This window comes from Emydura macquarii, unplaced genomic scaffold (assembly GCF_026122565.2).
Source record: "Emydura macquarii macquarii isolate MOO-44397 ecotype Brisbane River unplaced genomic scaffold, CSIRO-AGI_Emac_v2 contig_1253, whole genome shotgun sequence".
Lineage (NCBI taxonomy): Eukaryota > Metazoa > Chordata > Testudines > Chelidae > Emydura > Emydura macquarii.
Genome location: NW_027131390.1, coordinates 44,942,716 through 44,956,095, shown reverse-complemented (window position 1 = coordinate 44,956,095; position 13,380 = coordinate 44,942,716). Strand labels below are relative to the sequence as shown.

Below are 13,380 nucleotides of genomic sequence, written 5' to 3'. Positions count from 1 at the left end.
ACTTGGACATCAGTGAGCCCTTGTGAGTTGGTTCAATCTGGATTCTGGCTATCTTCTGTACTACTGATTTCCCACAATATTTATTTATAAGAAAACAAGCTGTGTTTTCTTTAAAGACAATTCTAGAATGTCAGTTACCTCTAAACCCTGCAAAATTATTTGTTTTGCCTTCCTTTAATCTCATAAACACTAGAAGGTAGGAAAAATATTCTGAGTGGAAACCTTAGTTATCATATTTCAATGCAAAGCACATTTTTATTGCCAAGTTTCAACCTTCTAAAATATGGGGTTTATAATTGGCAACACTGGCAGACTCCTAACAAAAGCAAGTTTTGTGGGGGTTCTTTTGTAATCTAACAATTGCTGTCACTGCAAAGTGATATAAAATCTGCTTTAATAACAGCAACAATAATTCAAATGACTTGAAAATATTAATGTATGCCTTGCTAAATAATGTAGTAAAATATTATCCTTACATTACATGATGGGCAAATAAAGCAGAAAGAGATGAAGTAACTTTCTCAAGGTCATACGGGAAATCTGTGAGAGCTAGGAACAGGACCCAGGCATCTTGACTCCAGTCCTATTCTTTAACCACAAGATTATCCTACCCTATGGATAACCTCCAGCATAAAAGAAATGCACTGGTAATTGAGAAGAGGTTAGGACAATCTTAATTGTCAGCCCACAGGACTTAAATGAGAAACCCTTGATGTTAGTGTTTAAAAATCAAGAGACATTTACTATTAATATGTTACAATTAAAGCTGAACAACTGCTATATAACGAACAGGCAGCTAAGTGCCTCATGCTAGGTAGGAAAAGGTTAAGATCCTTCTGGTAATGTATGTCAAGAGCATCAGCATCAGAAAATAAAGGATATAAGGGAAGAGACACTAACTATGCTCTTTTCAAACTAGAAAACAAACATGGCTTCTGTGCCACTGTACAAGCTCCAAAACAGCTGAGGAGCGTTGGATCCAAACAAAATTATGCTTTTAATTAGACACAATCAATTTATTCAAAGTAGTTGAATTTTGCATTTTACTTTTCAACGATAGTATCTTGCTTTTAGTAGAAAGATGTTGAGTTTTACAGGTAGGACATCCTTGTTCTCTCTCTCTAAATGTTAGATGTTATATCAGTGCACAGAATTGACATTGGCAAGCACTTTTTTTTTTTGGACTCCATCACACATTTATTCTACCTTTGCAGAAATTAGATGTTTAGTGTTTACAGTTAAAAGCCAGTCCTGGAGTCCCAGCCCTCACAGTTCCCTTGCTCTCATGAAAGCCCTGCACCAGGAGAGCCAGTTGCATAGTTTCAGAGACACTGAAATTTGATATTTTCTCTCTTACTCCAGTTTGGATTGTGGGTGGCACACCATAACTGCTCAGTTAAGTGATGGTATCAGTTGCAACAAATGAAGGGTCCAGCAACTTGAAAAGAGATGCTCTTCCATCTGCAGGAAGTCCCAATTTCTGCGCTTCACCTGTGCCCTAACAATCACAAGGTTGTGAAGGAGCAGTGTATCAGATTTAGCACACAGGTCTCTTTCGCTCCTTGAACTGTATACAATATGAAGAAGCTTTGAAGTGTTGGATTCCATAGGTAAGGTATACATGGTGACCTTCCACCTAAAGCTCTGTGATCTAGACTGGAAAGAAACTAAGCCTGAAAAGAGACATGCCTGATGAGACAACTACTCTCCCATTATTAATTGCAACAGAAACTTCATTAAGCCTGAGAGGAAAGAAATGCATCAAATATGCTTGTATCATGCTTAACCCAGAAACTAACAAAACAAAGTGTTGCACTATACTATATTGTATGTTAATCTAACATACCATCTAACATGTACCTATACCTATCTATCAAGCTACAAAACTACAGACATTAAAATACAGAAAAAAATTGTACACTATTATAACATTAAGGTGAGGAATTTACAAACCATCAGAACTGTAATCCTTTTGTTCCCTGCTTTTGTGAGTTTAAATTTAAATCTTAATATTAGATAAACAGAAAATGTGGTCTTTCATTTCTCCATATTTATTGCAAACACGACTGATGAAAAATCCAAACCTATTGGGCTGGAGAGTTTATTCATTCCACTAGCAAAGAGGAAGGCAAGGTCACTGAAGCAAAATTGTTGGATTTATGGAGTTTATAAACTCTGCTGAAACCACCAGCAGAGTCTAAAAGCCCCACATTTTCCTCTTATGATAATGATTTGCTCAGCAGGGGAACTTGAAAATTTGGCCTATCATATACACAATTAATATACTGTACTATACATTTCTTATTTAAAAAACCTCAACAATTTAAGTATTCTAGGAAGGAGTTTCACATATTTATTTCCTTCTGATTATAATTTATAAAGAGAAATTCCTTCAGAATGCATAAATATATCCTCAAATAAAAATACAGTCAGCTAACATTTACCAGCTATTGCCAAAAGATCTGTCTTTTCTACTGTTGATGAATTTAAACAACACAATGAAGTCAGGAATTTTAGGACATACTTAACATTTATTCCTAAAATGATGAGAAAAAAATCACCTTAGCAGAAACTGTTGCTCAAACTAGGTGGTGGCTGACCTGACAGTGGCATCATAATAAACATATTCCAAACTAAGGCCATATCTTTAGAAGATTGAAATAATTTTAACAATACAATTACAAAAATTAAACCTTCTTTTTATACAAATGAGATTAAAACACATTCCCTTATTGATGAAGAATATATTAATGTATATGATAGATAGCATTGTCACCTTCAATACTGACTTTTAACTTTGACAAATATTAATGTAGAAATTGAAAATTGAAGATATTTTATAATCTTCTAAGTACTGTATCTGTCAAATGTCAAGTGTTTGAGCTACAAAGAATCACCTTGTAGTTGAAGTCAGACAAGCAGACAGCTGCTTTTATAGAACTTGAAGTTAAAAGTTCTCTCTCTTTCTGGGGATATCAGTGCCAGATATCCACTTTCCTTACTTTATAAGTACTGAGTTTTGGTGGTGTTTAAATTGCATGCACAGTATACTGCAGCATTAACCTTTCACCTGAAAAGTCAAAATTGTATGATCTCTCTGGGATATAAACTTGAAGGCCTGATATAGAGAACATTCACTATTCTGACTAAATCTTGGGAAGCAATAGTTTATTCTCCATAACAAAAGGAGTAATTTTTCTGAAGAAGGGGGAAAAACAAATTTAACTATGTACAGAAATAGACTGATTTACTGAACATAGCCAGATAATCAAGTCAAATTAAATCAGTATTTATTAAAAATCTAGAGGAAAAAAATAAACAGGAAACTTTTCTAGATAGATGGGATATACCACACCCATTTCCATCATTTCAGTTTAAATTTTAAACTAAAGACAAAAATCTACATCAAATCACCATTAAGGCTGTAAAACTAGATAACAAAATGACAAAAAATTAAAAGCTTTAAGTTTCTAGTAGCAAAGTTGACTTGGTCACACCGCAAATAACACTGAGTTAAACTTTCAGCAACCTAGACAGTAAACAAAAATCTTATATATGCTCAATGTGGCCAAGGTAAAATTATTGAATACATTCACATTTCCTACCTTTTTTCTTTTCAAATTTACAGCCTGGAAAGCTGAATTTTTTAAAAAAATTAATTAAATTTAATTTTCTAGGGGTGTTTTGAAAGAAAAATGAAGGTACATTTTGGTAGCACTGTGAAATTGTAAAAATCGGTGTTGTGCAACTCTATATTCAAACAGCAGCATAAAAGTTACAGAGAATACCTAGCTGCGGTATACAACTCCAAAATGCCACAGGGGAGAATACACCTAAAGAACCAAAACATTATTTTTTAAAATGGCTCCCAAGAACCTTCTTTCTCTACATCTCTCTTTTGAAAGACATCATAAGGTAAACACATGACTTGCCACAGATGAAGCATACAGCGACAGAGTGCGAATAGCGGAAGTCGTGTTCCAAGTTAAATGAACCGCAGTAGATTCAGCCTAGATAATGTGGTAACAGCTGCATTACAAATAAAGTCTTTGATGTCCTATGAAAGGATGTTGATGGAAAAGTCTATTTTTTGTGATCCCCTACCATTGTTCACATAAAGCAACATTCAGCAAAATGTTCCTAATGGTTATCAAGTTAGTAAATCTTGGCTGCTTCTGCGCAAACAAATCTTATTGGAAGAATGTTACATCTATAAGATTAATCATAGCAGAATAGGATTACTGACCATTGCAGTAGCAGATCCATAGAATCATAGAACCGTAGGGTTAGAAGGGACCGCAGTGGTCATCTAGTCAACCTCCCTGCCAAGATGCAGGATTTGTTGTGTTTAAACCATCCAAGACAGATGGTTCTCCAGCCTCCTTTTGAAAACCTCCAGTGAAGAAGCTTCTACAACCTCCTGAAGCTGTCTGTTCCATTGTCCTACTAGTCTTACACTTAGGAAGTTTTTCCTGAGATTTAATCTAAATCTGCTATGCTATAGCTTGAACCCATTGCCTCTTGTCCTGCCTTCTATGGCGAGAGAGAAAAACTTTTCTCCATCTGTTTTTATGGTAGCCTTTCAAGTATTTGAAGACTGCCATCATGTCCCCTCTTAATCTCCTGTTTTCCAAATTAAACATATCCAGTTCCTTCAGCCTTTGCTGCTCGCCCCTGGATCCCTTTCCAGTTTTTCTACATCCATTCTATACAGCGGTGACCAAAATTGGACACAGTATTCCAGCTGAGACCTACCCGGCACTGAGTAGAGCGGTACTATCACCTCCCACAAATTGCATGCTATGTCTCTGTTAATGCAACCTAAAATTGCATTTGCTCTTTTTTTTTGCAACAGCATCACATTACTGACTCATGCTGAGGTTGTGATCCATTACAACTCCCAGATCCTTCTCAGCAGGGCTGTTCCCAAGCCAGTTTTCCCCTATTCTGTATTTGTGTATTCGGTTTGTTTTCCCTAAGTGTAGCACCTTACATTTGTCTTTGCTGAATTTCATTTTGTTGTCTATAGCCCAGTTCTCCAATTTATCAAGATCCCTCTGAATTTTAGCTCTATCCTCCAAAGTGCTTGGAACCCCTCTAGCTTTGTTTCATCTGCAAATCTGATCAGTATGTGCTCTATACCTACATCCAGGCATTAAAAAACATGTTAAACACTACCGGACCCAGAACAGATCCACGTGGAATCCCACTTGAGACCTCCCTCCAATCTGACATCATTTAGTTAATAGTTACTCTTTGTTTGTGGTTGTTTAACTAGTTATATATATCCACTTAAAGGTAGTTCCGCTGAGCCCATGTTTCTCCAGTCTCATGTGGGACTGTGTCAAAAGTCTTGCTGAAGTCCAGGTATATTATGTCCACCACATTCCTCATCAAACCAGTTACCCTGTTAAAGGAGGAAATCGAGCTGGTTTGCATGATTTGTTCTTAGTCAATCCATGCTGACTGCTAGTGATTAATCCTCCATCCTTCATGTATTCACAAATTGAATGTTTTATACATTGCTCTAGTATCTCCCCAGGTATCGAAATCAGGCTAAGTGGTCTATAGTTTCCCAGCTCCTCTTTTTTCCCACTTTTTAAAGATAGGCACTATACATTAGCCCTTCTCCAGTCTTCCGGCACCTCTCCTGTCACCCATCAGCTTCCAAATATTATTGCCAGTGGCTCTAAGATTTCTTCAGCTAATTCCTTCAATACCCAGGGTGAACAGCATCCGGCCTCGCTGACTAATTCATTCAAATTGTTCAGAAGATCTCTGATGTATTTTTTGCTTAGCCCTATCTGCATCCTTTCCCTCTTATTGTCTATGGTAACTTTGCTAGTCATCCGGTCACATGTTCTTTTTTATGAGAAGACTGAAGCAAAGTAGACATGGGCAGCTCCACCTTCCTATCATCTTCAATTACAAGCTCATCTTCTCCATTGAGCAGCAGACCCACATCATCTCATATCTTTCTTTTTTTGTCTGATACATTTGAAGAACCCCTTCTTGTTGTCTCTAACATTTCTTGCCAGCTGTAACTCATTCCTTGCCTTTCGTGATTTTGTCCATACACACTCGCACTATTCCCAAGTATACTTCATTGGTGACATGCTCCATCTTACATTCCCTGGGTGTATTATTTTTGGTTTTTAGATTATTTGCTAAAAAGCTCCTTGTGCTGCCATATTTCCTCCTGTGCTGCTTACCTTTCCTCTGCGTTGGAATAGCTTGATGCTGAGCCTCTTGTATTACACGTCTTTTAGGAACTGCCAGCCCCCTTTGACTCCTTTTCTTCCTAATCGGTCTTTCCATGGGACCTTGTCCACTATTTCTCTGAGTTGGTTGAAGTCCAGTGTCCTTGTTTTGCTGTTCTCATGTCCTCCTTTCTGTAGGATCTTGAATTCTATCACATCATGATCTCTTCCTCCCAAATTCCGACCACCTTCACATTCGCAACTAATTCATCCATGTTGGTCAAAACCAGATAAAAAATAGATGACCCCTTAGATGTTTCCTCAACTTTCTGAATGTGTTGTCCCCTACACATGCTAAGAACTTGCCCGGCATTCTTTTTTTTTTTTTTTTGCTGTAATAGTTTTCACAGATAGCAGTGAAGTTAAAATCCCCTATTAATACTAGCTCATGTGTGTGCTAATCCTGTTACCTGCTTGTAAAATGATTCATCCACTTCCTCTTCCTGATCTGGTGATCAATAACAGACCCCACCATAACACTATTATGCTTTTCCTTTTTATCCTCACCCAGAGACTCTCAGTAGGTCTCTCTCTCACTTCTTCTTGGAGCAAGTATATACATTCTTGACATACAACGCAACACCTCCTCCTTTTTTCCCATACCTATCCTTCTGGAACAAGCTATATCCCTCAATGCTGGTTCTCCAAATCATGGGAGCTGTCCCACCAAGTCTCTGTAATGCCAATTAAGTCATAATTGTCTTCAAATACCATGACTTCCAGTTCATCCTTCTCATTCCTCATACTCCTTGCATTTGTATACAGGCATCAAAAATATTTTGAAGACTGCTCTGATGCCTTTCTTGTTGCCTTTTTAATGCAGTTGTGGTTTCTAGTCCTTTCTCCAGAAATTAGCCCTTTTTCTTGTCTTCATTACTTGAGCTTAGCTGCATATTGCCCAGATTTTTGTCACCATTCCTCATAAGACCAAGTTTAAAGCTCTCATCAGGTTAACCAGATGATGTCCAAAGATGCTCTTCCCAGTACTTGATAGATGGAGCCCATCCCAGCACAGTAATCCTCTTTCCGGGAACATCACCTCATTGTCGAAGAAGTCAAAGCTCTCTCGCTGACACCATATGCATAGCCATGCATTTACTTCCAGGATCCGCAGTCCCTGCCCAGGCCTTTTCTATTTGTGGAGAGCACATATATAGTGTTAACACTGAGTGAAATTGGCAGAAACTCCTCAATGAGATTCTAGAATTACTGGGGGAGCTTAGAATATAACCTGCCAATTGGATCAACAGTCCTCGGGGCTTGTGAATAGAAACTGGGAAGCACTGGATTTCCTGATGCTTGAGATTAACAAAATCTAGACCGGAAGGTTGCATACTTCACTTAATAGTCATTAGGACCTTAGTCAAGGAACCACCATGTGATGCTGCCATTAACTAATTTTTCCTTACCACACAGGTCAATGAGAAAATTATAATCAGGCCACTGCAGTGCCTTTTAGAACTCTGAGATTGCCTTCATTTCTCTCAGCCTATCTTTTGGCCTAGGCATGGCACAGACATGGCCCTGCTAGTTGATGATCTCATGCTGGTGGACAATGACTAGGTGTCCATGATGACTTTTCTTTATACGAGTTAGCAGCTTTTGATTCTAAGTAACCTTTAGTGCTGAACCAGTCCTGTTTCTTCCCCCTCAAGCTGTTCTACAGATGGATTTTTGATAACTTTTATTGGTTTCTGCAAGGCTCTCTTCTGTAGCTCCCTCCAATTCAACATGTATATGATGCTGCTCGAGGTGAGTGTGACATGACATGCAGCCAAGATAACAAACATGCACATGATATGAGCTGCTGTGTATCACTTTCATAAGAACACAAGAGTCAGGGTCTATAACTTTATAAAGGTGCTCTTATAATACGGTGATGAGGACTTTATGTAGCGCCTACATAGACAGACGTAAAGCCTGGTGAGAACTGCAATCTGGATGAAAGCAAACTGGCTGAGGGCTAATCTGGACAAGGCAGTGGTGACAACTAATGACTGGGGGAAGGATCTCCAACACATGGTAGGGATAGTTCCTTGTTCTTGGTTTTGAGATCAGGAAGGTGCTGCAATTTTCCAAGAGAGACTATTGAATCTGGGTGCCCCAATTTTGGGGTGTCCATATTCAGGCACCCTGAAGGAGCTGATTTTCAGAAAGTGCTGAGCATCTGTCCTGTAAATATTAAGTCCCTCGAAGGTATCTCATTAGTCACTTTAGGCCAGGGCTTCATGGTGTTCTTGGTGGAGGGACCTTGATGGGTTTCCCCTGCTATTCTGACACACCGGCTTTCTGCAGGAGGCAGTTTGTTCTGTAGTCAGGAGGGAGTTTGTGTGTAGAGATTTTTTCTTTGGATACCATTTCTTTCCTTTTTCTTTAAGATAAACAGCAATTTTAAATTATTTTTACATTTGTACATGCAGTATATGAAGTGACTTTTATAAGTTAAAAATAATTCACATTTCAGCAAACTCCAGAACACAAACCAACTGTTAAATGGGAGAACAACACTATATGCACAGAACTTTACTTAAAACTATCTCATTTCTTTAAAGAGAAAAATTTGGTTATAGAATTTATATTGCTGGAAAACCAAGAGAAATTTCTTTCTGATGGAAAGATAAACACTGCATAGTAATATAACCAGCCACCACTCATCTGCTATTAGATGAACAGAGGAGGAAGAAAGTCTGTCTTAAGAAGTGCTGATATAAGGAAAACTCTTTGACTAAAGACTTAGAACAGCTAAGCATTTTGTTTAGATAATTCTTAATATTATGATTAGCAACCTATCAAAGCAGATAAAAATCACATTAAGGTATAGAAAAGATCTTGGCACTCAGCTAGGTAATTGCCCAAACCTGAAATCTTGGTTGTTGCTACTGCTGTTTGTTTTTATTACTACAGCAAAATACTGTAATGATGATCCGAAAATATATGGTCAACATACAAATGTATGCTCAGCCTTGCAGATCTCATCTGTTGGGACTGACCAAAGCCTGTCTCATTGACACTGCCATAGCTCTGATTGATTGAGTCATGACATGCCCCTTCAAATCTCAATTCTGCTACTATGGTGCAAAAGTGACAGAAGCACACTGATAGTCTATCAGAAAGGGTTCTTTTGGACACAGGCTTGCTTTATGTTCCACTGTTACAGAAAAAACAAAAATGCTGAATTAATTCTCTAATGGCTTTCCTCACTTTTCAAAGAGACTTTGTTGATGCAACTAATTTGCAGAACAAAACCTCCCCAGGTTGAAAGCTAGAAAGAATTAGAAACAGTGGCACTACAATACTTGTTTGAAAAGCAAACGTAAATATTTAATTTGAAAATCAGAAAACAGTAACCTCATGTGTGTGTATAAACAAAGTAAAAACACATCTGCATTTTAAAGGAGACTATCTGAAAATCCATTCCTCCTTTGTTTACTACTTGAGTCACGAGTTCAGGATTCTGTACATGTTCTGCAACAGTTGAAGACATTGCCATCTGAAACAGGAATCCCAGGATTATTTTAGAGGGTTTTGTGATGATACCAACTATTAAAAGGAACATACTAAATCTTCTATGCAGGACTTGGTTGGTAAATGAGAAAGGAACACATTTTGAAAAGCTGTGTGAATGTATCAAAAATACATTGTCTACCCTTACCCAAGAACTTTGTTACTGAGTTGGGATTATACAGGACTCTTTAAATCTAAAACATTTCCAGTTCACCTTCAAAATTTAGTTTTGACACCACTGCCAGAAGAAACTTCCTGAGTGCACACACAAAGCCAAACCTCTCTTTTTAAATATACTGTAAGATATATTAAGTCACCAGAGCTCGCAACTCACTAATTGTAAGAGAAAGTAATTGTCACCAGAAAAGTAACCTGAATAAGGTTTGCATGAATGTAGAAGCCCAAAATACCACTTATATCCCCTGGCACAGCAGAATCTTAATTTGAAGTTGATAAACCCTGATAACTCCAAATTGCTAGAGACTCAATAGAAACAGGTGCTTTATACACGTTATTGAAGAGATCATACAGTACAACAAACCAGCTTTTAGAGATAAAATATATGCAGATGGCATTCAAGAAGATTGCATGTGACAGCATGGTAATCATTTATACTAGAAATGAACATGGTGCTTCATAAAAGCAGAGTAAAAATACCCTGTGCATATGAAATAATCTAGTTTGAGGCACTAGAATTTATGCAACTTATCATTACTATTATTATATAGAAACATTTGTTATGCTTGAAATGGAAAGAGTATCTAATATGCTATTTTGGGGGACACATTCCAATAAATTAAACCTTAAATCAGTGGTTCCCAACCTTTTTGGCTTAAGGGCCACAGATAGCATTTTTACAACCCTGAAGAGCCACCAGTCTCCGCCAGCAGGTCCCCGCCACTGAAGCCAGACAGAAGGAGTTCAGCGAGGAGGCTGTCTCCCTTCTTGCTGATCTCCCATCTCCCTGGCTGCAGCAGGGAAATCGAACGTGTCCTATAACCCTGTGCTCTACACCTGGGTCCCTAGGCAGTGGTTCCCTTCTGCAGCCAGGGGGATGGAAGATCAGTGTTCCCCTCCCTCTAGCTTCAGCAGGGAACCCAGCGCCGAGGGACCCAGGTAGAGCGCTTTGCCGTCCTCCCTGCTACAGCCAGGAGGGGAATGCTGATCTCCCATCCCCTTGGCTGCAGCAAGTAGCCTGCACCGGTCTTTTAACCCTGCGGAACCACGCTCCGCCTGGGTCCTCAGCCAATAACTCCCTTCTGCATCCAGTGGGAGGGGGGCCGGGGGCCACTTTGAAAGTCCCTGCGGGCCACTTTTGGCCCCCGGGCCACAGGTTGGTAACCACTGCCTTACATCCCAACTTTTCAGAAGAGAGAATGAATGAGCTGTACTGCATATCTTAGGATAGAAAAGAACATTCAGCCTTTTGTTAATGAGGTCTGAAGAACTTAGTTTTCTTATTTTATAAAATTGGCTATGGTCACCTTTTATCAAAAGAGACGATCCTATTAAGATCATGGAATCTCTCTCTCTTGAGCTTTGTTAAAATCCATATATTGTATGTAATGGAGAACAGACATGATTAGTATTCACCAGTGATCGTATCAAGTGCTAGTAATATCAACTGTTATCAGGCGTATTTTCCTCTGGAAGACTGAATTTCCTACTCAAACTTGAGATGCTTCATAATTCAAGCAACAGCCAATGACTGGCCAACAATTCATAGGTACAGCAAAATACAGTTATTTCCATTTTTTACTATATAAAATAAAATATTTTTAATATTTATTAAATTATTATTAAATTTAATATTTATTAATATTATTAAAACAAGAACTCTGAAGTCTAAATACTAATGAAGAGAAAACTAGAACTGAACTTGCAAAAGAAAATGCAAAAGTGGGTGTGTACTTCCTTCATATGCCAAGAAAAGATGGTTAAATGAACAGGTGCAGTATTTACTCCATTAAAATCATGTGTGAAGTACACACAAAGGATGTTGCCTTGAAGTAAAACTTTGCAACTAAGCAAGTTATGAATGGCTCCCCAGAGACCATATGACCCTCCTATACCCCAGTAGTGTGAAGCCACATATTACAGCTTCAGAGAAAATCACCAAGAAAATGATTAATCAAAGAAAAAAAATCATAGGCTTCCAATCAGATTCAAGTAAACCGATCAGCCAATAGTTGTTGCAAAGGTAATTGTTCTAAATCCATCAATACAGCTAAGCTGCTCCTTCATTGACTGCAAACACCAATTTCTTTCACCGAGGATTATAAGTTGATGTTCATGGTCTTACTTCTGCCATTAGGGTGATAAACAGCTTAAACTACATCAGGATCTGACATGTAGATCAATTCTGGGCCCATAAAGAATCTATACAAGAGGCTCCCAGACAGGGATTTACTGCCCCCCATTTTTATTCTCTTGCTGCTAAAATTACTTCTGTCAAACACTTACAAGAGTAAGAAAAAAAAATGTAAAAAAAATTAATTTTTCATGTAGTCCTGGAACAGTCTTTTTAAATTCAGAAATTTAAAGACGAACACGTTACTGCACTTAAAATTATGTTGAGCAGCATGTGGTATTTAGCTAAAGAGCGATCCAAACCTATGATTTGCTCACTATCAAGCAGACAGCAATTTGAAACATTGAACTAAGCTGTCTAGATTTTCTCTAAGGGCAGTCACAGGCTTCATGTTACCAGTGCCAAATTATATTAGACATTTAATTTTAAACCTCAGGTACTTAAATGTAAAATCATACAACAGTAATAGTCATAAAGCAGTGGGGCATTCCATTTCAGAGAATGGATTTTTCTATTTTTTCCCCTTTAATTTAACCAGCACCTCCTGTTTTGTGGCTCTGCCCACTACAAAGTAATTTATCTAATTAGGAGATGTTCACAGCTGCTTAAAAGACAGAAGCCCCAGGAAACCAAAGGTCTGGAGAGGAAGACTTTGAAAAGTTCTCCGGAGCCACAGAAGGTATTAATTTAATGTGAAAAAATGTGCGGAGAAAAATTGAATCCCAATATGTTATTTTGTCTACAATAAAACCATGTGACAATAAGCAGGCATATTCTCTAGTACATAGGCATTTGAATTCCAAAAGATGCTTAGCTTCTCCCTATCCCTGCTGCTTTCACAGCATTATCTTTTTATGATTCTAAAATTCAAAAGCTTTTATTGGGGCAAAAAAGCTGAAATTAAAAAGGGTTTTTCATGTGTCAACTGCCAGCACAAAGGATAAGTCCTACAAGCTAAGTGAAAGAGGATACACTGATGGAGATGAATCGTGTTTGAGTTTTGAAGTAGTTTTATCTATCACAATAGTTAATGTTTATGTTGACATTTGTCTACAACTGTCCACTAGCATGGACCTAGTGAAAATAAGTTTTCTCAGTATTTTCAAAATATAAAACCAAAGCAGGAGATGATGCAAATATCACTTTTCTAACATTATCTACTTCTCAATCTTCCTGGATACTTTGAGTAAATATAGTACAGCTGACCCTGGCTGTTGTCTCTTATGATCCAGAAGTAATTACATATGATTGCCAAGTCATAAAACAGAATTAGATATCCTTAATGTAAGAAGCATAAAATGCAGC

At 37.9% G+C, this 13,380-nt stretch overlaps 1 protein-coding gene across 13 annotated transcripts in view; it reads right to left on the bottom strand.

The window, feature by feature from the left end:
• The window catches only part of AGAP1 (ArfGAP with GTPase domain, ankyrin repeat and PH domain 1), a 600,162-nt gene that overhangs the window by 137,546 nt on the left and 449,236 nt on the right, over nucleotides 1-13,380 (bottom strand). The gene's annotated exons all lie outside the window — the stretch shown is intronic.